Source organism: Mastigoproctus giganteus, chromosome 1 (genome assembly GCF_048544385.1).
Source record: "Mastigoproctus giganteus isolate SK-2022 chromosome 1, ASM4854438v1, whole genome shotgun sequence".
In the NCBI taxonomy this organism is placed as follows: domain Eukaryota; kingdom Metazoa; phylum Arthropoda; class Arachnida; order Uropygi; family Thelyphonidae; genus Mastigoproctus; species Mastigoproctus giganteus.
The window spans coordinates 181686624-181709253 of record NC_143575.1 but is presented as its reverse complement, the minus strand read 5'-3'; the positions used below and the strand labels follow the sequence as shown (position 1 = coordinate 181709253).

Below are 22630 nucleotides of genomic sequence, written 5' to 3'. Positions count from 1 at the left end.
ATTTCAGATGGTCCTGAAATGACAGGTTTTGGTCCAATATCACGCCTAGGTATTTCAGTTGGTTGGAGAATTTGATTGTTTCCTGCCCAATTTTTATTTTCGGAGGCTGCCTAAGATCAAGGCGCCCCTTTAGTAGGATGGGGTTTGTTTTGTGGGGGATATTTTGAGTTGATTTCGGTTTGCCCATTCTTGGAGGGTGGTAAGGGCCCGATTTGCGAGGACCTCTAACGCGGCGCTTGAGTTTGCCTGTATCGTCAGAATGAGGTCGTCCGCAAATGCCTGAGATTGTACTTCATGGAGATCGATGTTAAGAAAGGTGTCTAAGACAATATTCCACAGTAGTGGGCCAAGGACCGAACCTTGAGGGCAGCCCCGATGGACATGCCTGGAGAGTGAGCCATAGGGGCCGGTGACTTTGATGGTTCTGTTGCTTAGGTAACTTTTGATGGTGTTATAGAGTATTTGTAGCGCGTGTTACCGCTGTAAAAAATAATAATAAAATTAATACATAATAAATAAAAATAGAAAAAGATATGGTCAAAACTGAGAGCCGCCAAGCCAACTACAGTTAGACCGCCTCTACTTTCAACACATCCGTGTCCTTCCTGATGTGATTTCCAAACCTATGCCTAGTATTCCAGATGCGGTCTGGTTCAGATGAAGTATTCAGCTGATTATTTCATTTGCTCTTAATAAAAAAGAAAACTTTTCATTGATTAAACTAAACGTATGCTCCTGTCAACTAAGTATAAAGTATCCACTGAGTTCAAACAAAAGACAACGCAATGCCATCTCGTCTGGTTGTTTCACATTGTGCACATAAAAGCGTGTATTATTATGAAAATGTATTTGAATATACTGTACTGTATTTTTTCTGTTTTTGTCGAGTGCGGTGGTCCTTTAAATCGCGAGGACCAAAGTGCCCACTTCTTACGCCTTTTGGGAAATGTGAGGAATACTGATGAATGTGTGTTGCTGCTCCACGCCAATGTCCTTGTATGCAATTCACATATTGCCACAAAATGGCAAGCCAATGTGGTTTTGAATTTTGCGGAATCTGATCTATTTTTCTGATACACTACTTCAAATTTCTTTCGCTTTCCATCCATCTATCCCTGAAATCCTTTTTTTCGCGATAAGCATTTTCCTGATGATGGCGCAGTGAAAGTCTTCTGAGCCATCATGGATGCCCCTTTAATATGGATCCTTACTGAGCTACCTCATTAAATATACTTTTGTATATATAACCTAACTTGAGAAAGTCGCTTCAGAGAGTATTTTGTAGAAATAATTCTACTCGTACAAGAATAACTCCTTTGTGAAACAAAAAAAAAAAAAATAAATAAATACAGAGAAGTACGGCATTTAGAATTATATTGCGCAAACAACGATTCAAATATGTTCTATGGTGTTACACAAAGTCATCCATTCATGAGCAGTAGTAAAGGATGTTATCTTATCAATTCAAGGGGAAAAGGACTGCAGTATACACTTGAGTTTTAAATGACTGCGCTGTATTGCAGCTGATTATGTGGGTATTTTGTTAGTTCTATGTATGGTTATATCTGATTTAGCTCGTGGTTTGGATACATCTTGCGTTTTATTCTCAAAAAAGAACGTTTAAAATGTGTAACATACCAAAAAAAATTAATTTTAAAATATTAGAAAATTCTTACCATTAATCATATATTTTCAAAACAGAAAAAAATTTAAATTTTTGTTATCTACATTTGTATTTACAGTTTTCTTTTTCTTTTTACATAATACTAATATTCCTATTATATGTTTAGTCTCCAAAGCAAAATTTCGGGGACACTCCCCCATCTCCTTCAGCCCAACCAGAGATGATACAAAGGTTGGCAGGGTTGTTAATGACAGTAATGGCAGTGTGCTACTGCAACAGGATCTAGATAATTTGGGCAGATGGGCTAAGAAGTGGCAACTGAAGTTTAACCTTGACAAATGCAAAGTACTGCATATGGGTACAAGTAACCACAGAGAAACGTACCAACTGTGTGGTACTACACTTAAGGTGGTAGAAAATGAAAAAGACCTGGGAGTAATTGTGCAGTCAGATATGAAGTTTTCTGGGCAATGCAGACAGGCTGCCAGGGCAGGTCATGGGGTTTTGTCAATGATATATAGGAATTTTGCTAGCAGGGAGAAGGAGGTGATTGTCCCTCTGTATAAGGCAATGGTCAGGCCACGCCTTGAGTACTGCGTACAGGTCTGGAGGCCTCATTTTAGGAAGGATGTAGATTTACTTGAGAGGGCAACAAGATTGGTGAGGAGAATGAAGGGATTCTCTTACCAAGAGAGGCTTAAGTTCTGCAAATTGCAGTGGCTGGAGACTAGGCACCTGAGCAGTGATCTGATTGAGGTGTATAAGGCCTTGAATGTGTTGAGCACGCTGAATTCTGATGGGATCCTTCCAGTTGTTCAGATTACGAACCTAAGGGGGCATAAATTCAAATTAAGAAAGGACAGATGTAGAATAGATGTGCGGAAATTTGCCTTTAGCCAGCGGGTGGCTAATTGCTGGAACAAACTTCCATCTGTCGTGGAAGTTGATAGGTTGAATAAATTTAAGGAGGAACTGGACAAGCATTTGGAGGGATGGCGTGATTTTTTTTTTTTTTTTTTTTTTTTTTGGCTGATGCTGCATAAGCTCATACACTTCCTTTCTTGCATCACATGCCACTACTACTACTACTTCGGAGATGGGGGGAACCCCTGGTGCCGTTTGCCCCCAAACACACACACTTTACACTACTACCACGTTACTACTAGTTAGCATTAGTACTAATACTAATATAAAATAACATTAATAATACAATATTATAACATAATACTTACTAGTACTAATAGTAACACTAGGTGGTAGATGACTCTCATCAACCGGTGCAATACCACCACTTTACTTATTGGAGGCTTGAAGTGGTGAAAACCATGTTTAGTCTCCAGAGCATTTCCGGCATCTCCCTCTCTCCTTCAAACCATGCACGATACAAAGTACTATAGGTTTTTTTACCTTTCGTGTTTGGGGTTTTCATAAAATAAAATAAAATACAGAGAAGCTAATGGAAATAAATAATTCTAGTTTAGTAAGAGAGAGGAAAGGAATGTAGTATTGAAGTTAACCAAGCCTATCTAAAATCGACTAGGTCCGTTATTATATTTTAAAGAGAAAGAGCGTGTCTACAGTTAAGGGGAACCAGCTGCGATAATTAATAGGGGGGGGGGGACATAAAGGAGAAGTTGTCGCAGGACTGAGGGCTCCCTTTGTTGATGTTTGGGGCCCTTTTCGGTCCTGGGCCTATTGCACCTGCTTCATGTGCAACGAAAGGAGTGAAAACAATGCTGAGGTAATGCCAAAACTTGGCAATATCCTTTGGAACACAAAGCGACATCCACTTTGGAAAGTTCCGAGCTAAAGGTTTTTTATTCGTACATCTTTTGCTGCTTCCCTCTATATAATTGGACATATTCCGTCATCTCGTGCATTATGAAATAATCTTTCCATTAGAGTAATAACCAATGATAAATAAATAACCAAAGATGAATAAAGTGAATATCATTTTATCTGTTGCGTAAGCGAAACGAGAAATGCATTATAAATTAACCTACAACAAGGCATTATCAAGAGACAGCAATTAGCAAGAGGAAAACAAATTTAAAGATAAAATAAGCTTAAACAGTCATGATAAAAATAAGTAAAATGAAAAACCTCTTTTATTGCATACGTAATATAGCTTCTTAATAAAAACACCTCGAAAAAAATTAGTCACGTGCAATTTTTCAGTTAATGTGTAACTCCTCCTTTAGCACTAATCACTTCATGAATTCTCGTTCGTAAGAATTCAATCTGTCCTCAAATAGTTTGTATCAATATTTGGCCATTCTGAAAATAACTCTGCGTATTCTGTTGTTGTTAGGTAGTCCCATACGTTCTCTGTAGAACGTAAATATAATTATTTGGCTGGCCAGTTTAAATGCCCTACCATTCCGTCGTGTTCCTCGTGCTAGTTTAAAACAACAGAAGTCCTGTGAACCGGAGAGTTGTCATCCTATAATACAAGGGTATCGAAATCATGAGTGCCCCTCAAATGTTCAACAGAAGGAACAACCTGATCATCCAGAATATTTGTACAAGCAACTTAATTCATTCTGGCTAGAATTACAAGTAAGGGACCCAATGCATAATATTTAAAACATTCCCAAAGCGTCAGTGACCCACCAACTGCTTGCACAAGCTGTTGGTGGGTTAATGATGTTTTGGGAATCCAGACAAAGTGTACACAGTCTGGATGAAATTCTTCTTCCTTTAGAATATAGCCAAAATTTGGATTCGTCAGACCACAGCTTTCCAGTCAGCAACACCCCAGTGTTATGCCTTTCAGCCCATATCAAGTCTAGTTTTTTTTATGTGCAACTACGAACATTGGTCTTTTCGGGAGTTGCAGTTAGTTTTTTTTTTTTTTTTTTAAGAGCATTAGCGACTAAGGCGATATTGTCCCGTATATGCTGTCTGTAAATTGCGTGTGTTTTGTGGTCGATTTTCTGTTTTCTAGACGAAAAACTCCGAACTTCCGAGAGAAAAAAACCATGCTACCCGCGCCTGAGACCGAATAACTCAGCCTCATTGTGAAAAAGGCCCATAAAAATTCCTCATGTCATCGACGGGACTCGAACTCAGGTCTTTTCCACCCTGTGTGGGGAGGACAGTGATCAATAACCCAATTTTTGAATAACCCGAGTAGACGTAAGTGCGTTTTTAAAAAAACTAATTCAAAGTTACTGGTGAATTATATAACCATATAGTTAGATGAATCGTTATAACTGTATAATCAATAACGGTCTATTTAATCTTTGAAATCTAACGTAAAAACAATTTCACTAAGTTAAATGTCTGAAAAAATTTAACTGAAATGGCTAAGAAGTCCATGATCCTCAATATATTCTATTAAAAAATATATAGGCACCGGACAAAAAATTAGGCACTTGTGGTATTTATGGAATATAACAGGACTGAACACGTGTATCTGCTACGTTTGTTTGCTTAGAGCATTGAAATTAGAGTATACAGTTAACCCATTTTGTTTATTTACAGGTATATTTGTAATTAAAGAAAACGAGTTAATGTAACTGAAGAAGCAAGGGTTCACACCACTAAAGATGAAGCACAGAAAAGGTGCTAATGAGTAGCAAAAAGAAATGATAGCATTGGCAGGTCTAAAGTACATCCTATTAAAGAAATAGCTGAATTTCTTGGTGTTTCATAATGGTGTGAATCGAAATAAACCAGAAATCAGTTGCAGTTGTTGTTATTTGGTTTTTAGGAGCATTAGCAACTGAGGCCATACTGCTCCGGGAATATGCGGTGGTCATTCCCTGACATTTTCGCATCCTCCGTATTTGGTGGTCACGGGCTCGAACCCCGGGCTAATCAAGAAGCATGTGCTACGTACTGCTGCTCCTGCCCACCTGGCTACGGAAGCGCCTCAGTGGCAGAGTTGTGGTCGAAAGTCTGTTAAGTGATTGTGATCACGATGAATATCATATCCAGTAAAGGAAAAACCATTTCAAACAAGACAAGAACCTCCGAAAATAGATAACCAAGGGCCTCAGCCGATTTCCGAGAGAACAAGAGAATTGCATAACATGAATATCTGAAGTAGAGTTCCCCCGAAAAGGCCCTCGTGAGTAGCATAGTTGGTAGGATCACTGTCCTCCCCACACAGGGTGGAAAAGACCAGAGTTCGAGTCCCGTCGATGACATTAGGAATTTTTATGGGCCTTTTCACAACGTGGCTGAGTTAGTCAGTCTCAGGCGAGGGCAGCGTGTTTTTTTTTTCCCCAGAAACTGGGGTATTCGTCTCCAGCAAACCGAAAATAAACCACAGAACAAACAATTTGCAGACAGTATATATGGAGAAATATGGCCTTAATTGCTGATGCTCCTAAAACCCTGTTACAACAACAACATCAACAACATTCCGCGCTGGAAATCTGCTAATTTCGTCGATCGCAGCATCTTGCATTCACAACTGCGTTACTGTCTCCTTGAAGGACTACGAGCTTATTTAAAGTTGTCTGACACGTGGTGCTTGGACCAACCATCAACGGAAGGGTATCCGGATATTAATAGTAAGGAAGTGTATACCTTCATCGTGTAAAGTCCTCTAACTTTATGTGGCTGTTTTAGAGTATAAACAGAAATTTTATTTATTTTATTTTTAAATCAATATTGAGTGATAACTCCATTTATCCTGCAGAAAAACATAAGGAGGAATCGGCTTTGTCTAACTATGCTTCTTCATATATGCATGTATATCTTTAAGATAGTATCGATATATCTGAATTCGTCTTTGAAATCAGGCACCTTAGGTAACTATCATTGTGCACATTCCTAATACTGCTAGGAGGAAATACGAAATATGAGTGTTGTAATATGACATGATGTTGTTATTTTATTATTTTTTTTAATTTGAATATAATAACACTTGGATATGACAATAAATTATTTAAATTTGTTCAGTAGTAAATTGCAAGCTAAAGATTAAAAATTAGCTTAACAAGATGAAAAGACTTGACATCTCTGATATCCTAAATCGAAGTCTAAAGAGAATTACAACAGAGCATAAAAAAAAATCCAAAGAAGATCAACGGAAAAAGACCACTGAAGACAATGTCGTTTCTTAATGAAGGTGAGCAAAGTTCTAAAATGTAGGCGATTCCCTCAGAACTGAAACATGAGGGAAAACTGCATCGCTGAAAAGTAAGTTGCTCTGTGAATTACAGAAATATCTGAAGGAAGAAGATGGAAATTTTCTGATTAAAATGAAAGCCAGAGAAAGGTTTTGCATAATTTACTTTTTCATTATTTTCATTAGCCTGGCGTGGAGTGGTACCAAATTTTGTGTGTGAAATAATCATAACCTCTCTCTTTACTGACTGCTATACTTTAATATTCGCAAAGGAAAAAAAAAAAAAATTTTAAAAATCGTTTGACCAATTCATGAGAAATTCTCCACATGGCTAGTCTTCTCTTATCGCTAGCGGATAATCGTATATGTGTACTGAAAATATGCTAAAAATATCCCTGAGCATACAGTGACGTTCTTCTGTTTTACTTTATAAACACGAGAGAGAGAAATAGATATGGAGCTCAAAATAAGGCTCTTCTGTGTAATAAATGTTAGCGTAATCCCGCAAAAAAATAAAATAAAATAAAAACGATGGGGGGAAAAAACTTAAAACTTCAATTACAGGTTCCAACTTATAAAATGCGTTGTTTTGGAAACGTGTATCCTTGATTCAAAAAAAAAAAAAAAAAAAAAAAAAAAAAAAAAGTGATCAAAGTTATTCTGTACTCAGAATTGACATTTACCATCACTCATGACAGTTGTTCACTCACCCATGTCACGAGTCCTTTCAATATTCTTTTGTATTAAAATGTAAATTAATTTATGAATTAACTAATTAAAAAATAACTGAAACACTTAAAGGAACAAATGCCACGATTATAATATATATATAAAAAAGTAAACTTCAGCCATTATCAATCCACTGCAGGATGGAAGCTTCCTCAACGATTCATGTTGAAGGAAATGGACTATAATCTTCCACGCTGATCCAGTGCGGGTCGGCAGATCGACCATATTTAGCGGTCAGGGGCTTGAACCCCGGTCTGTTCAAAGAGCGGGTGCTACTGCACTCCTGCCCAAGACCACTCAGCTACAGAGATTATAATATACATAAAGTGAATTTAAACAATACTGTATTATAATGAAATGCCGTATGCGATTGTCCATGTGTCTGAATATTGAATAACGAATTCTTAACAGCTATTTTAATAATCTAAACATCGAACGGAAACTTAATCAGAGTTAATTAAATATCCGTAAGGGATGTAACTCCCCCCCATCCCCAAACACCATTGTGTCTGGCAATCCCAATTTAGACGTACAATCCGATCTTTAAAATCTTAATCAAGACCAGCTGTGATCTTTATTAAACTTCGCTTCCTTAGCACTAAGAAATAACATGGCCTTTATCTCTTAATTAATAAAAAAAAAAGTGTTTCATTGTGAGTAGGATGCTATTGATAAACTGTCTATATTTTGTAGACTCCAGGTGGTCCGCAACCGAACAACACATAGCTTTCTACCAATTCTAAACTGTATACACATTTAAATGTATTAACCCTAGTAGATATACTTCATTTTTGTTGTTGTTTTAATGGCTAATCTTTTCTTTGTATTTCATTTATTAAAAAAGGGATGGTTTTCTTTATACTTTGGCACAAACATAGATCTGACGAGCTTACTAGTCAATTAATAAGAATAATCATTGACAGTATTTTGCAGTCACGTTAGTTTGTAACCGAATCTAAATTCAAAGTGAACATAAAGGGCAAAACCATTGGTGACTGCTATACGATATATTTACATTTTATCAGAACGTCAATACATCCAGGACCACACAAGAGAGTATTGCACAGTATTCTCAATATATTTAGAACGCGACTGGTATTAATATTTCATCGATCTTAGTGACCCAATATTTCTTGTAACATTACAGAAATACTATAATATTTACCAAAACATGGCATTTTATGACTTTTATAACGTAACTTACAATTTATTTTTTTTATTATTACTGTATTTGTGAGTACTGTACATTGAATTCCAATCGACTCATCGTGGTGTCTCGCCGACCTTGTAGTACCATTCACTTGTAGTACAAATACTACCAGTGACATATCTCTGTAAGGTACGAAGGAGAGAGCGAGGCCTCCGAGTTCATGGGGATCCTGGTACAACTGTACTTATACTATAGGGCGAAGTTTCACACATCAATCGTATTGGCTGAAGAGTTCTCATTCTTCGTCACCTCTTATTAATCTCATTGATCAGTGCGACTGGCAACTACGAAAATACTTATTTTCACACGATAAACTGGTATAACTTAATAAATTGAGCATCGTCAGAACATAACACATGCCAAGTTTTTGAAAATTCCGGTTTTCTGAAAGTTATGCACAAAACCTAAGTATTCAGGAGTAATTCGTATTTAGCATGAGCCAACAGCATAATTTAATACAGTCACATGATCAGAAACGAAATTTTATTATGCCTGTGAATTCTGGGAGCGCTTTCTACTGCATAATAAAATATGTTTTTTGCCAACTAAATGATCAAAAAATATTGTCTGAAATCACATTTGTACACGAGCTCTAATCCCTGCAATTTCTATAGAGCGAGTCACCAGCATTAAGCCAAATGGTGAACCTGTGCTTCGAGAATGGTCCAATAGATATGTAACTGCCTCAGAAATAAAGGTTGCGAGTTCGAAATCCGCCTCTAATATTGGTTGCGAGGTGTAAATGGTGCAATAATTTCAATAACTGAATCTCCTTGAATTCACACTACCACCATTAACAGCAATCCTCCATTTCACAACTATGAAACCAAAGGTTGAAAAAAGAAGACTGAATACCACTATAAAACTGATTACAGGCTACATCAAACTCCTGATTTCTGGGACATTTGCTATCGGAGGATTCCACATCAAACCCTTTCCCTCTCTTCACAGCAACTGTAATGGGGTTACCTAGCTGACCGCTTCATTCCCACCAGCATGCTTCAGATTGCCTAGAACCTGGATGCAGACCCCCATCAATTTATATGTAACAAAAAAGTAGAGAAAATATGTCATTGCAAGCATAACATTGTAGGCCAAAAGGAATACGCCACCGTGACAAAAAAAAAAAAAAAAAAAAATTAGTTTTCAAATTATTAACTTCATTGTATCTAATTACATTTAATATGTGCCATATTTTTATTAGATATCACACATAACATTAAAAAAGTAAAAGATTACAAACAAAGTGACCTAGAGAAACTAAGTCCTATCAGTATCTAATAAGAGGTTGTGAAGTTACTTGAAAAAGAAGTTTATAATTTGAAAGCAAAACACAGAAAAGTAACGAAGATTTTTAAAGGATGGCTATGAATATTCAGAAAATGTGGCAATATTTACTTAAGAGTATACACAACAACTCATTAAGTAAACGCACAAAAGTTCATGACAAATGATGAAGAATGGCAGCTCTTCAACCAATCAGAATCATCATAACGTTTGATGTCATACCAAGCTACACACTCGACGATAGCCTTAATTTAATATCTATCAAAAATAACCATATAAATACATATAAGCGCGTGTGTATGTTGTTATAAATGCCTGAAATCCGGTAAATTCTAGAATTTAAAAGATTAAAATGTAGTATCACTCCACACAGAACCTGCGAATTCGCTTTCATTATCCGAATGAAGCATATATTTAGGCGCTCCGAATATAGTGACAACCCAGACAACCTTGCGGGGATAGGAGATATAACCCCTTATGTTCTTGTTTAAAAATCGGAGATGTGATAGTCGCACTTGCGATTACTGCAAACCTTTGTTCGATTTTTTAAATCAAAACAGAGGAGGAAGATATTTTCCCTATCCCTGAAAGACTGTTGGTGACAGTGAAAAATAGGAAAGCAATAATTTCAAAAACGTTCCACATAAACGGTTTATTCACTTTTCCGATTTTCAAGCAAGATTCACTCACATAATGGAACAGTATCCGCAAATACAATTATCCAACGAGTTTTTAACATCGCGACTGGTAAATCCTAGGATTTATCGATGTCGGGCTTTATAGTAACAAGTACACTTCTTCACTCTTCTTACATTATTTTCTGTTTTATATAAGCGGGTGTAATTAGTCATTCAGCAAAATGTGTGCAATTTTCTGCACAAGATTTTAAACTCAGGAGAAATGAACTTCGGTTCACTAATAAATCTGCTTATGTAAATTTACAGGTATCTTATTTTAAGTGGTTTGAATTTTATTATTTTCAATAACAAAATATTATTTTAGTAGTACAGACAAGGGAAAGGGAAGAAATTTAAATGTTTAGAAACAATTAATTTCCCATATCAGGACGACTAATTTCTGACGGTTTACGTTCTAGAAATTCCTCTAAGCTCTCATTCTAAAAAAAAAAAAAAGTAGTTGCCGGTTTGTGGGCAACACCTCAACTTATGAAAGGCTCTGCTTATTAGAGACTTGCTGCAGTAGGATCCATGCAAGGCCGGATTACCAAAGGGGGGAGCAGCTGAATCAGAGCCAAGGTGTTTATGGCACTAGTTTCGACGAGTTATGCGGTGGTTTGAGGTTAATAGGATACAGACCACTGTTTTCCTTGTGTAGGGTCCACTTGAATTGAGCCTTCCCAACAGTCCGGTTCGAAATGTTTTCACTTGTGACCCCAAGAGACAGTTGATGACAAGATATCGTAGGGTTCCGTCTTCCTGTTAAAGCCAGATAGGATAGCGGTCTGTTCTGGTTAACGTAGCCCTTGGGAGACCTTGGCCGGTTTTTTTGGTAATGGTTCCTGTCTCCTGAAACTGCTTCCATTGCCGTCTTTTCCATAGTGCCGAGACGACACTGCGTAACACATTAAGCCAACGTGCCACCTCTGTCTGCGACTGCCCGGGTTCAAGTCATCCAACGACCCGCCATCTTAAATAATAATCTAAATGACGATGACTTATCTTGAGTAGTGGCTATCCCACTGAGCAAGCCAAAAAACGAGAATAAAGTGATGTGGTCGCAACCCGTGTTTTTATAGGCATGAGTAATTTGCATAATGTGCGGCTGCTTGAGGTGGTAGATCGATTTCTATTGAATACTCGGAATTTGCATGCCAGGATGCTTAATATTCTATCAAATATTCGCCTTCAGCGACATTGTTCACAATTAAATATTCATGAAAAACGTTTTGTTCTGCTAATTTTGTCGAGCATTGTATTAATCAAGACGGAGTGAGAACCTTAGATTGGTATTGAAAGAAGGGAGCAATTGATTCCTCTGTGGCATTTGAGAAAACAATATATATACAGAATTTCTTTTATAATATTAGACAACAGTTTATATTAAATTTATTAATAAGTGAATATTTTATGGGGAACTAATACACATTTTAGAATTTGCAAGATATTCTTCGTTCAGTGGCGTATCATCATTAGTTTGGGATTATTTCCTTTTGATTTCTCTGGGCAGTGGTGCAGCTGCACCATAGGATGATACGCCACTATGATAGCGTGTCTATCAATGACATTAGTTGAAAATGTCATTGATAGACACGCTATCAATGACATTTTCAACTAATATTCATTCCCCCCTCTCGCTTTTTTTCATGGACTTCTGTCCTTTTAGCCGTTTAGCAGTCACAAGTGTTCTTCTTTCACAACTCGTATATCGAACTTATACTGATGGGCTTTTTGCATACTGTAGGCAACTTAGACGAATCTGTATAAGGAATTTTGAAAATTAAATCATTAAATTGCACGCGTTTGCTATTTGAAAATTCGTTCGTTGACAAGGGAACGTACTTCTTAAACATTTAACAATATTCAAATTAATTTTTTTTTCCGCAAAAAGGAAGAATACTGTAGGCAAACTCCTTAAACTACTTCAAATAATGGCAGAAATTTATATTTCATAATGTCAAAATACCGAAGTAAAGAAAACTAATAAACTGCAGTAAAGTGACATCTTTTCGAGTAAAAATAAATTTGGCCAACTCTCAAATGATCTTCACCTACAGGAATTAAGCTGACACACTTAAATGGTTGTTCTCTGTGGTCCTCCCTTTCCTGCTGTAAACATTGGTCACGTTTTTTTCCTAAATTTACTTCTCGGTCAAAAAAACACAAATTAAAATGCGTACACTGTTCATTAAGAAGCCAGCTTTTTTCTCAGCCAACTATAAATTACAAGAATACCCGAATGTCATTAATTAAAATGTGGCCATTAATTAAAAAATGGGTGTTTTCCTCCTCTTTGCTTACGTCACCACTTGAAACATTACGATAGCAGAAGATCTGAATGACGAAAGAGGCAAGTGGAAGAGAAGCTGGAGGTATGCACAACAAGCATCGATATTAAATTTGCACTTACTTTTGACTATAGCGACGACTGCCGCAGACGAAGGAGGATACCACTGGAGGATGGATTATTAGATGGGCAAAGACGCTATTGAATCCCACCGATTGCCGAAAACACACTGACACCTTTCATCTTTCGAGTGAGGATCGTACTTCATCCATTGTGCGCAGTTCCGTCAGCGCGTGCAATCAATCGACGATGGGGGTTCTTGAAATGGCGGCCAGCTCTGGAGCAACGATCGGCTGTCAGCGATCGGAAGCAGTGCCATAGCAACACGCATTTCACATGACCGTAGTCGACCCGCCAGTGACGGAAGAGCGGTGTATTAAATACGATGGACTACTGACGGTCGGTGTTAATGTCGTAGAGATGCAATAATCAAACGAACTCGAGATACAGGGCGGATGCATACGATCCACACACAGCAATGCTCTCGAAATCATAAGTGTTTTGTAGCTCCACCTATACGTGAAGCGTGCAGTCGATATTTCTGCATTTTGAAAGGGTATGGAACAGAAAGAGATTTCAGCTGATTTTGCACTTATTCCAATAATTCAGTTTTACCTTATTGATTTGTGTTTTCTAACGTTTATCGAGAGAATTTGAATGGTGCCACTATCGGTTGCACTTAAATTCAACTGCAGTTTATCAGCATCGTGTTGATGATAATAATAATAACAAAAAAAAGTGTTGCCTTATTTTGTGGAAGGTGTATTATTCTCGTTGCGAAGAGAAAAGAGGAGGAAAGAAAAATAATGACCATACTATATTGTTTTTAATCTGAGAAGATTTTTAAAAATTAACTTTGTGCATTTTCGAGTATCTTTATTTACTCTTATATCAGTTGAAACATTTTTTACAATAAATCATTAAATTTTCAGCTAATAAGTTTGATATTTTTGTTTAGTAAATCAGCAGGCAAACTCCACTGTTTTTATGTTATTTGTATTTTGTCTGTTGAAAAATGGATGAAAAGGGAGCTGTTTGTTCACTTAAAGACTTAATTGAGCAAAAGGGAAAAAAATGGGACAGTCACAGACTATCGCATAACTCCATCTCGTACGATAATTGTAAGCACATGTGTAATAAAGCCATTGACGGGGTAAGACTTGCAAAAGCTGAATATGAAAAAAACAAAAAAAAAAAAAAAAAACAGAGAACATATTTGATAGGCTCCTTGCAAGATCAAAGTAGTGGTATGATTGACATGCAGATATGTACAATATCTTGTGTACGACGGTACTGGAACGTTATTTCAACTCCGCCGAAGTACACTGATGAATACAGAACCCTGTAAAAGGCCAGAAATGTGTGTAATGTTATGGTTGTGCAGTTTCTGGCCACTTGATTCACCAGAAAAGCAATCGCGATCACGTGGAGAGGTGCTCAGTGTTCGTCTACACCAGATGAGTCACACCATATGGAGGTGGGCCAAATTTTATTGAATCTAACGATCCAAAAGAAGACGAGAAAAAGAAAGAATGTCAGTACCTATTGGACAGAATGGAATACCAGTGGGTACCAAGATCAAGGCTGCCCAGGCCTTGATAAAAAGAAAAAAGAAAGAAAATATAATCATTATATAAAAAATGATAGTGGACAGTCCAGCCGAAATGGCGGCTACGTTGAACAGGTATTTCGCAAATACATTAATGTCAAAGGGCAAGTAGTAAGGTCGAATTGAATCCCTATAAAATGTGACATAATTATATCAGAGTGACCATCTGAAAAGCTGCTGAGTTGGGATAGTGTGAAGAATAGCGTTGTGTTCTTTTAAATGTTTTTTAAAAATATCAGGGACATATGGTGAGCATCTAGTTATAATGAAAAAAGGTAGCAAGTGAGTCGATCCAATCATTGGATTCAGGGATTATTCTCTTAGACTGAAAGAAGTGCCAATGTCTCTCCCATTTTATAAGGGGGGGGGTAAGAAGTGAAAGGTAAATGAGTTTGACTTCTGTGGTTGATAAGATTATGGATCTATGGTTAAAGATGCATTTAGGATATCTTTCTTATCGAAATGGATCATTTCGACAAGAATGGTATCCTTAATGATTTTAGCATAACTTCGTGTCATAATAATAAATCCTGTAAATTATTATTATGAGATTATAAAGCAGTTAGATGTAGGAAACAGTTTTTACATTATATGTACTCAGTGATCACTGAATTATGGCCACCTACCTAATACCATGTTGGGCCACCGTTCACACGGATAACAACTGCTATTCGCCTAAGCATTGACTCTACTAGATGTCTGAAGACGTCCGTAGGGATCTGCAGCCATGCTGCCTGGAACTCTTTCCATAGTGTCGGAATAGATCATCAACTACGGCGGCTGTCTAACACCCCACCAGTTCAGCCGTTTGGGTAATCGAGGCATCAGCTCATCGAGCACCCACAATCTGTCCTTTATCAAAGTCCGATAAATATTTCCTTTTACCTATCACGCTCGGAATTTTACTATCTACTGAACCACTGACACCTTATCTACGAGAGTGCGACGAACTCCGCACTCTCGTACCTCACGTGGTCATAGGGGTGGTCATAATTCAGTGATCACTCAGTGTATATACCTATACTATGCCAACTCCAGGCAAGTGCATTGTCAAACATTATCTATTGTCCGTTTAATGTATGTATTTTTCACTTATAATTATACGTTCACCCTTCTAGCCGTACAGGGAGTGAAATCAAGCTTAATAAACTGAATAATAATAATAAAACTATGAGGTATTCCTGTGTCTGTAAATTGCGTGTATTCTGTGGCCAATTTGCGTTTGCTGGGCGCAAAATCCGAATTCCCGCAATATGAAAAGATGAAACCATACAACCCTCGCCTGTGACCGACTAACTCAGTCATGCATTAAAAAAAAATGTTGTTGTTTATATTCTGGTACAACCACTAGGTCAGAAGAGTTTACAATGAATCGGGAATACAATCGTTAATTGTATTTAGCAGTCATGCGGCCTTGAACCACGGCCCACTCAAAAAAAGTGTGTGTTACTGCAGTCGTTCACGTGACCACTCGTCTACGTCACCTAGCGTCATTGAGAATTCCAATTGGAGCATTTTCTATGTGGTGTGGGGAGGACGTTGGTTATATCCATTTTGATACCCTTGAGAGCAGTTAGTGCTGCTGCTGTTGTAAGGTTTCAGGGCATCAAATACTTAGACCATATTGCCCCGCCCCATGCATATAACAGTATACCCATTTTCAACAAATTTCAAGTGTGTTCACGGGACGATTTGCATGATGTGCGGCCTAAAAAACTCGAATTTTTTTTTTTTTTAGTTAGTTGTTGGCGCATCGGCTTCTGTGGCCATAATGCACCTCCCAAAGTTTTTTTGCAGTACTTTGATCCAAGCCCGAGGCGGGATTCGAACCCGCGACCTTTGGGTTGCCAGGCAGGCACTTTACCCACCCGGCTAGTCCGGTCGGCAAAAAACCCGAATAACTCAAGGGGAAGTTTACTCACTGACCCTGAAATCGGCTAACTACAGCCTCCACTGAAGATGCTTTTAGAAAATGATGCAGTTACTGCATCGTCGTAACTAATGGTTGGCCTTATTAAATAGCATATGAAGGAAACCTGCCTCGACAACATAATAGTAACGCCAGGGTCGGATTTAAAATTGTTGTGACCCTAAGCCAAAACATTATGAGCCCCTTCCTCCTTACAGTTCACCTGTAACAATATATTATTTTTTTTTTAAGATGCAGCGAGGTCCCTTGTAATGTGAGGCCCTAAGCCATAGCTTATTTAGCTTATATGTAAATCCGGCACGGAGTAACGCTGTCATTTGTCATACGTTTGGAAAGGGTTGTCGTTGGTTAATTTTGCGCCAAAGCAACCTAAGTCATGTGGCATAAGTGTATTGTGTCTGTAACTTGTATGTATTGCATCGGTTTGCTTGTTTAACGGGAGGGATGAAAAACCAGGAACTCTCGATTGCGACCAACTAATACAGCCACTATATGGAAACAGCTCATAAAAGTTATTCCCTTTCAGAAGGAAACGTGAAGCTAGGCTTATCCCACACAGTGTAGAAGGATAGAGATCGTAACCACAGCTTCGTGAGACTCGTTTCAAAAATCGGAGTTCAGTAAATAATCTATTATGAAATAAAAAAACAAACAAAAAAAAAAAAAAAGACAGTGAACGGAATCGAACTAACGTTATCAAAACTAAAGCTTAAATTCTGTGCTTGGATAATCTCTCCCTCCACATTTCCAACTATACCTATGTGATTATCAAAAATGCACAATCGATTAACCGATTGTGACCTCTGAATTATGCCCATAATTACATAGTAGGATACATTTTCTCCAGTGGGGGAAGAATGTCATACCTCCCTTCAATATCAGGCAGTTGCATTCGGCTCACATTACTCGGAACTCCATGCCTGTAAAATCTATACTGATGGATCGAAAGCTGCCAGTATGATTGGTGCTATACCAGTTTTTCCTTCGCTTACAGCCTTACTACCTTTAGCCTGCAGCGTCTTCACTGCTGAATTATACGCCATCAAGTTAGCACTTAATAAGATTGAGCTTTCCATCTTGCATTCCATAATTTACACCGACTCCTTCAGTGCTATCTCTGCCATAAGGAAGAATTTCAGCGTGTCTAATCAGTTTTTGCTGGATCCCTAGCCATTCTGGCATTTTGGGAAGTGATCACAGATCTGAAGAAGTAACCCAACAGTAATCTTTATCAGATAAAACAAGATCCAAAGCTGTGACTCTCTGGCTTTCGACGAAACAGACGAGAGGAAGTGGTATTGCCAATACTCAGAATTGGGCACACTCATCATATTCATCTTTTCCTATTATTTGGAGAAAACCCACCTCAGTGCTCATCCTGTCACAGACAACTTACGGTTCGTCATTTTCCTATTGATTGTCCATTACATACAAACACCTTTCAGTCACTCTCCTTGTGGAATATCTCACACGATTAATCTTACTTATTAGGAAATTAAGCAAATATAGAAGAACTTTTAAATGTATTTTAAACATATTAACCTGTACAGACGCATATAATTTAATGTCTCTAATGATTTCTCCAGGAGGTTCACATCTAGTGAGTATGGGCTTGGCACACCTAGGGTCCTGAGCTGGATATCATCATTCTTCTCTTTCTTGGTGATTCCCTTCCACTTTTGTCGCTCTCTCTCTCTCTCTCTCTCTCTCTCTCTCTCTCTCTCTCTCTCTCTCTCTCTCTCTCTCTCAGGGTAACTCAAATTTTTTTTGGCTGGTGCAGCATAAGCCTCAGGTTTCCTTGCACCATATGGCTAATAATAATAATATGCTGCACGTAAATAAACTATGAACAGACACGATTTGGCCTCTTAGCCCTTTTGTCGTTAAACATAATACCAACAACAACATAGTAGGAACGCATTTACAAATGCGATATACTGGAACCTCGTGGCCTGAGTTCCCTTTTCGCTAATTCAGAACAAACCAACGCCAGCATATGGCCACAGAGTAATAGATTTCAAGTTCACACAGACATGAGTGAGGGAAAGGTGTGCCACTCTAAGCCGTTGGTAAGCAACACAATCGTGGCTTACCAACGCCTTACTACTGCGCATGTCAACAACGTTTATATCATGTTCTGGCTTGTTTTTACATGTACAAATCAGTTTTTGTTTATTTGCAATCGGTTAGGTTTTAATTGAACTGTCTCTTCAAGTAAATCAATGTTGTAACACTCACGGAATAATGAGTGATAATAATTTAGATCAAAGAATTGTTATTAGATTTTTAGTGAAACTCGGTAAAAATGGTGCAGAAACATTGGAGATGTTAAGGAAAGTGTGATGAAACCATGAGTCAGCCACGTGTCTACGAATGGCGCAAACGGTTCAGAGAGGGACCAGAAGATGCCCATGATGACAAGGCAGGAGAACCGCCAACTTTATCTACAGACGAGAATGTGGAAAAATTCGAGAGATCCTGCGCCAAGACGGTAGGATGAGCATTCCACTAATCACAGAACAGTTACACATTGACAAAGAAACAGTAAACAGTAAGAACAACTTTGACAGATGGTTTTGCATCCTGACAATGGGGCGTGTCATTCCTCTGTCACAATGAGAGAGTTTTTAACGAAAAACAAGATCACAACATTGGAGTACCCGCCTTATACTCAAATCTGGCACCGTGCGACTTTTTTTTTGTTCACGAAAATTAAAATACAGCTCAAAAGAAAACGATTTGAGGAATTAGCAGAGACTCAGAAGAACACAACGCAGCAATTAAAGGTGGTATCTTCCGAGGACTTTCGCTGCTGTTTTAGATCCTGGAAATTGAGAATGTAAGCGCTGCATAGGCGCGGTTGGAGAATACTTTGAAGGTGATAAACATTGAAATTGTTGTATTTAAAAGAATAAACGATTTAAAAATATTTCTCGTTTCCTTTTAGCCACACTTTGTATGTACATAGAAATAATTTTTTTGCTTTCGCATGTGATGAGGTGTGAACATCTGCGAGGTGTATCATTCTTTAGCTTTTAGAATTATGTTGAAAGTTGTGCATTTTGCAAGTACGTCGAAAGATAATGCTTCCCAGCAGTTAGGAATAAATATACAAACTTCGTTGTGTACTGACAACCATTTCTCAAAAGGAACGGATTGTTTCTTGTGTCTATAGAAAGAAGTGAGTACATAGGAGTATAAGCCATAAACAAGTACAATGCAATAAAAAAGCACTAAGGATACTCAAAGCCGCGTTTAATAAAAACTATGTGGTCTTTCATCCTCACGATACAAAGCATAAGTATACGTAGTTCTCAGTGCATTATGGCTATCTAGAATGGGATGCTGATTTTCTTCTTTTTGCCAAAGTAACTAATGCTATGGGGCGCCAGTGTATTATTTGTAAATTGTTTAATAGTCGGCAATAGCCCCCCCCCCTCCATCCGACAATACAGGTATTGTCAGACGGAACACCTGAGTTTCCGGTAGGAGAGTTGTGCAATCATCGCCCAAAGACGACTAATTTGGCCAATGGAATGTGAATAACAACGCTTGGGCGTCGAGGAAATCAAGGATTTCAGTGCGAAGAAGTCTTAATACCACAATAGCAAAGTTAGTTGATTTTGGACCAAGGAGGGGGCTTGTCATGCTCCAGCGAGAATGATGACGACAAAGCAAAGACAGAAAAGCTGAAATTAACTCTAAAGGAGATATACGTTCAATGGCCAAAAAATTAGAAACCTTCCTCAATTGGCGTCAACATAAAATTAAACGTAAGGTATGCAAATATAAATTAGCACGATTACAAGTTCCATGGTATCTGTTTAATTCTTTACACTTTCCTGGGGCTTCTTAGTGTATCCGATCATGAGAGGATAGGATCTTTCCAATTTTCAGAAAGATGTTGGAGCACTTTTAACAGAAGGACCAATTGAGAAAATAAAGGAAATCACTGGTGTGACGAAAGAAACAATCTCAGAACTTTACGAAGAGTGAAAAACGAAAGGAGAATGTAGATCTGAAAGGATGAAATGTGGCAGAAAGTTGACACTCCAAGGACGAGACCTCAAAAATTTAAAGAGAATCGTGCGTCAGAAGAGAAGGTCCATATGCAGAAAATGACTGAAAAATTCAATTTATGCAAAGAAAGACCCATTTCCAACCGAACAATGATGCGGGAGTTGAAGAATCTGGTTTTGGTAGTTGTGTGCCACTTCTTTCTATAAAAATCGAAAGCCTCGATTTCTGCCAACGCCAAGATTTGACTGCGGAACAGTAAAAAAGAGCATATGGTCTGACGAGTCTCGATTAACATTTTTTTTTTTTTTTTTTTTTTTGCACCAGTGATAGGTAAAAGTGCGGCGTGAACCTCATGAAGCCATACACCCACTCAGTCTCGTATACACCGCTCAAGCGGCTCTATGGGATATGTGTTGTTGGTAAGAACTAGATCCACCCATATGTTCGAAGTTCGTGTTACCTCCAATGAATATCTTTCTGTCGTATCTGACCAACTTCACCCTGCAATGCTTTTTTTTTTTACCTACATTGCGATGGATTCTTTCAAGACGACAACGTACCCATCCACCATACAGAAAATTGTATCTGAATAGTTCGAGGAACATTCTCAAGATTTTCAACATATACCCGAGGCACCTAATTTATCAGATCTGTATCCAATTGAAAATTTCTGGGATGCGTTAAAAAAGGCATTTCGGCTTCGCAGTTCTCAGCCGCCCACAATGCTGACAAATATCCTGATGGAAGAAGGCTCAAATATGGAGCTAGACTCCCCCAGACTCCTAGAAGAATCCATGCCACAGCGTGTAATACGGGCAAAAAGTGGCCTTGCTTGATATTTCTGATTTTTTGGCCAGTTAGTGCATAATACAACTGGTCGGAAATTTTACTAACTTGATCATTAAGGATAGCTGAGCTTTTCTGGAAGAAAAATCGTCAACTACAAGATGTAATGACGGTCACAGCTGGGATGCGGTGATACAATTGAGGCATTTGTCTCTGATACAGTTGTATAAAATAATATTTCTTTGTACTTTGAGAAGTGTGATTCCTCTTAAGGATTACTCCCATTAATCCTTAATTTCTCTCCAAACCAATTCCTGGCCAACCACGGTTTTCTTAACTTCAAATTATGCCAGTTGGCGATAGATTATTGTAAATTTGCTCACTGACTAAGTTATTTGTAGTCTGGATATTATGCACTGAGTTCAGTGGTCGCTTATCTATGACTACTCATCTGATAATGTATGCCATCTCTGGGAGCAGAAAATGCCATGGCGACGCCATAGCATGGATGGCGCAAGATTACGAAACGTATAGCTCACCATAATAGCTGCAGAATATCCTACTAGTGCACCGCAGTGGATATACATTTATACAAAATCCATTAAATTTCATCACAAACTATACCTACATTTGTCTATGTCTGGCACTGGTCTGCTGAAAGAGTCGCCATTAGAGGGCAATAGGAATAATGATATACAATGTGATTTGCAACAGTATTCCATTTGTCAGGCGTTTCAGGGAACCGAAAGACACTGCCACCACCAGTCCTGTTTGAATCATGCGCGTTAGATTCCTTACTTAATGGTGTCCACATCAATATAGTTCAAAAGGAAACGTGATTCGTCAAACTAGCCCCTTTTTTTTCCTTGTGTGTGCACACCACGCAAGTAACAGTTTTGTCGATGATGTAGCAATAGCTGATGATGACGGGGTTTTTCTTTGGAGAGCTAAATATATCAACGTCAATGTCTGCTGTTACACTAACTTAATTAATATCAATTAATTAATATCTTTATTGCAGGCAGTGATTGGTTACATGATTGCCTGATGCAATAATACCCACAACAGCGACAACGCTAGGGGTTTAACATTAAATAACTTATAAAAGAAAAATTACTTAAAACATATATTAGGACATAAAACGTATAATTACATATTTTACATATAAAATTAATATTAACATGTGAAATGAAGACACATGAAAAGCGATGAAAGGACGATGGCAGTCACTCGGTTGAAGACGAAAGCTGATCCCTGATGATGCGTCTTCTGTACGATTTGTCCTCTATGAACTTTTTGTAGTCCACATCTATCTCCTGGATGTTGTA

General features: G+C 38.0%; 1 protein-coding gene across 2 annotated transcripts in view; it reads right to left on the bottom strand.

Moving 5' to 3' along the window:
• Positions 1–13433, bottom strand: part of LOC150091347 (cytochrome b5 reductase 4) — a 210578-nt gene extending 197145 nt beyond the window's left edge. For both annotated transcript variants that reach the window (XM_090383334.1, XM_090383328.1), the window contains exon 1: positions 13021–13433. The gene's annotated coding sequence lies outside the window, so the exon portion shown is untranslated. The remainder of the gene's footprint in view (positions 1–13020) is intronic.
• Between the last annotated feature and the right edge of the window lie 9197 nt (positions 13434–22630).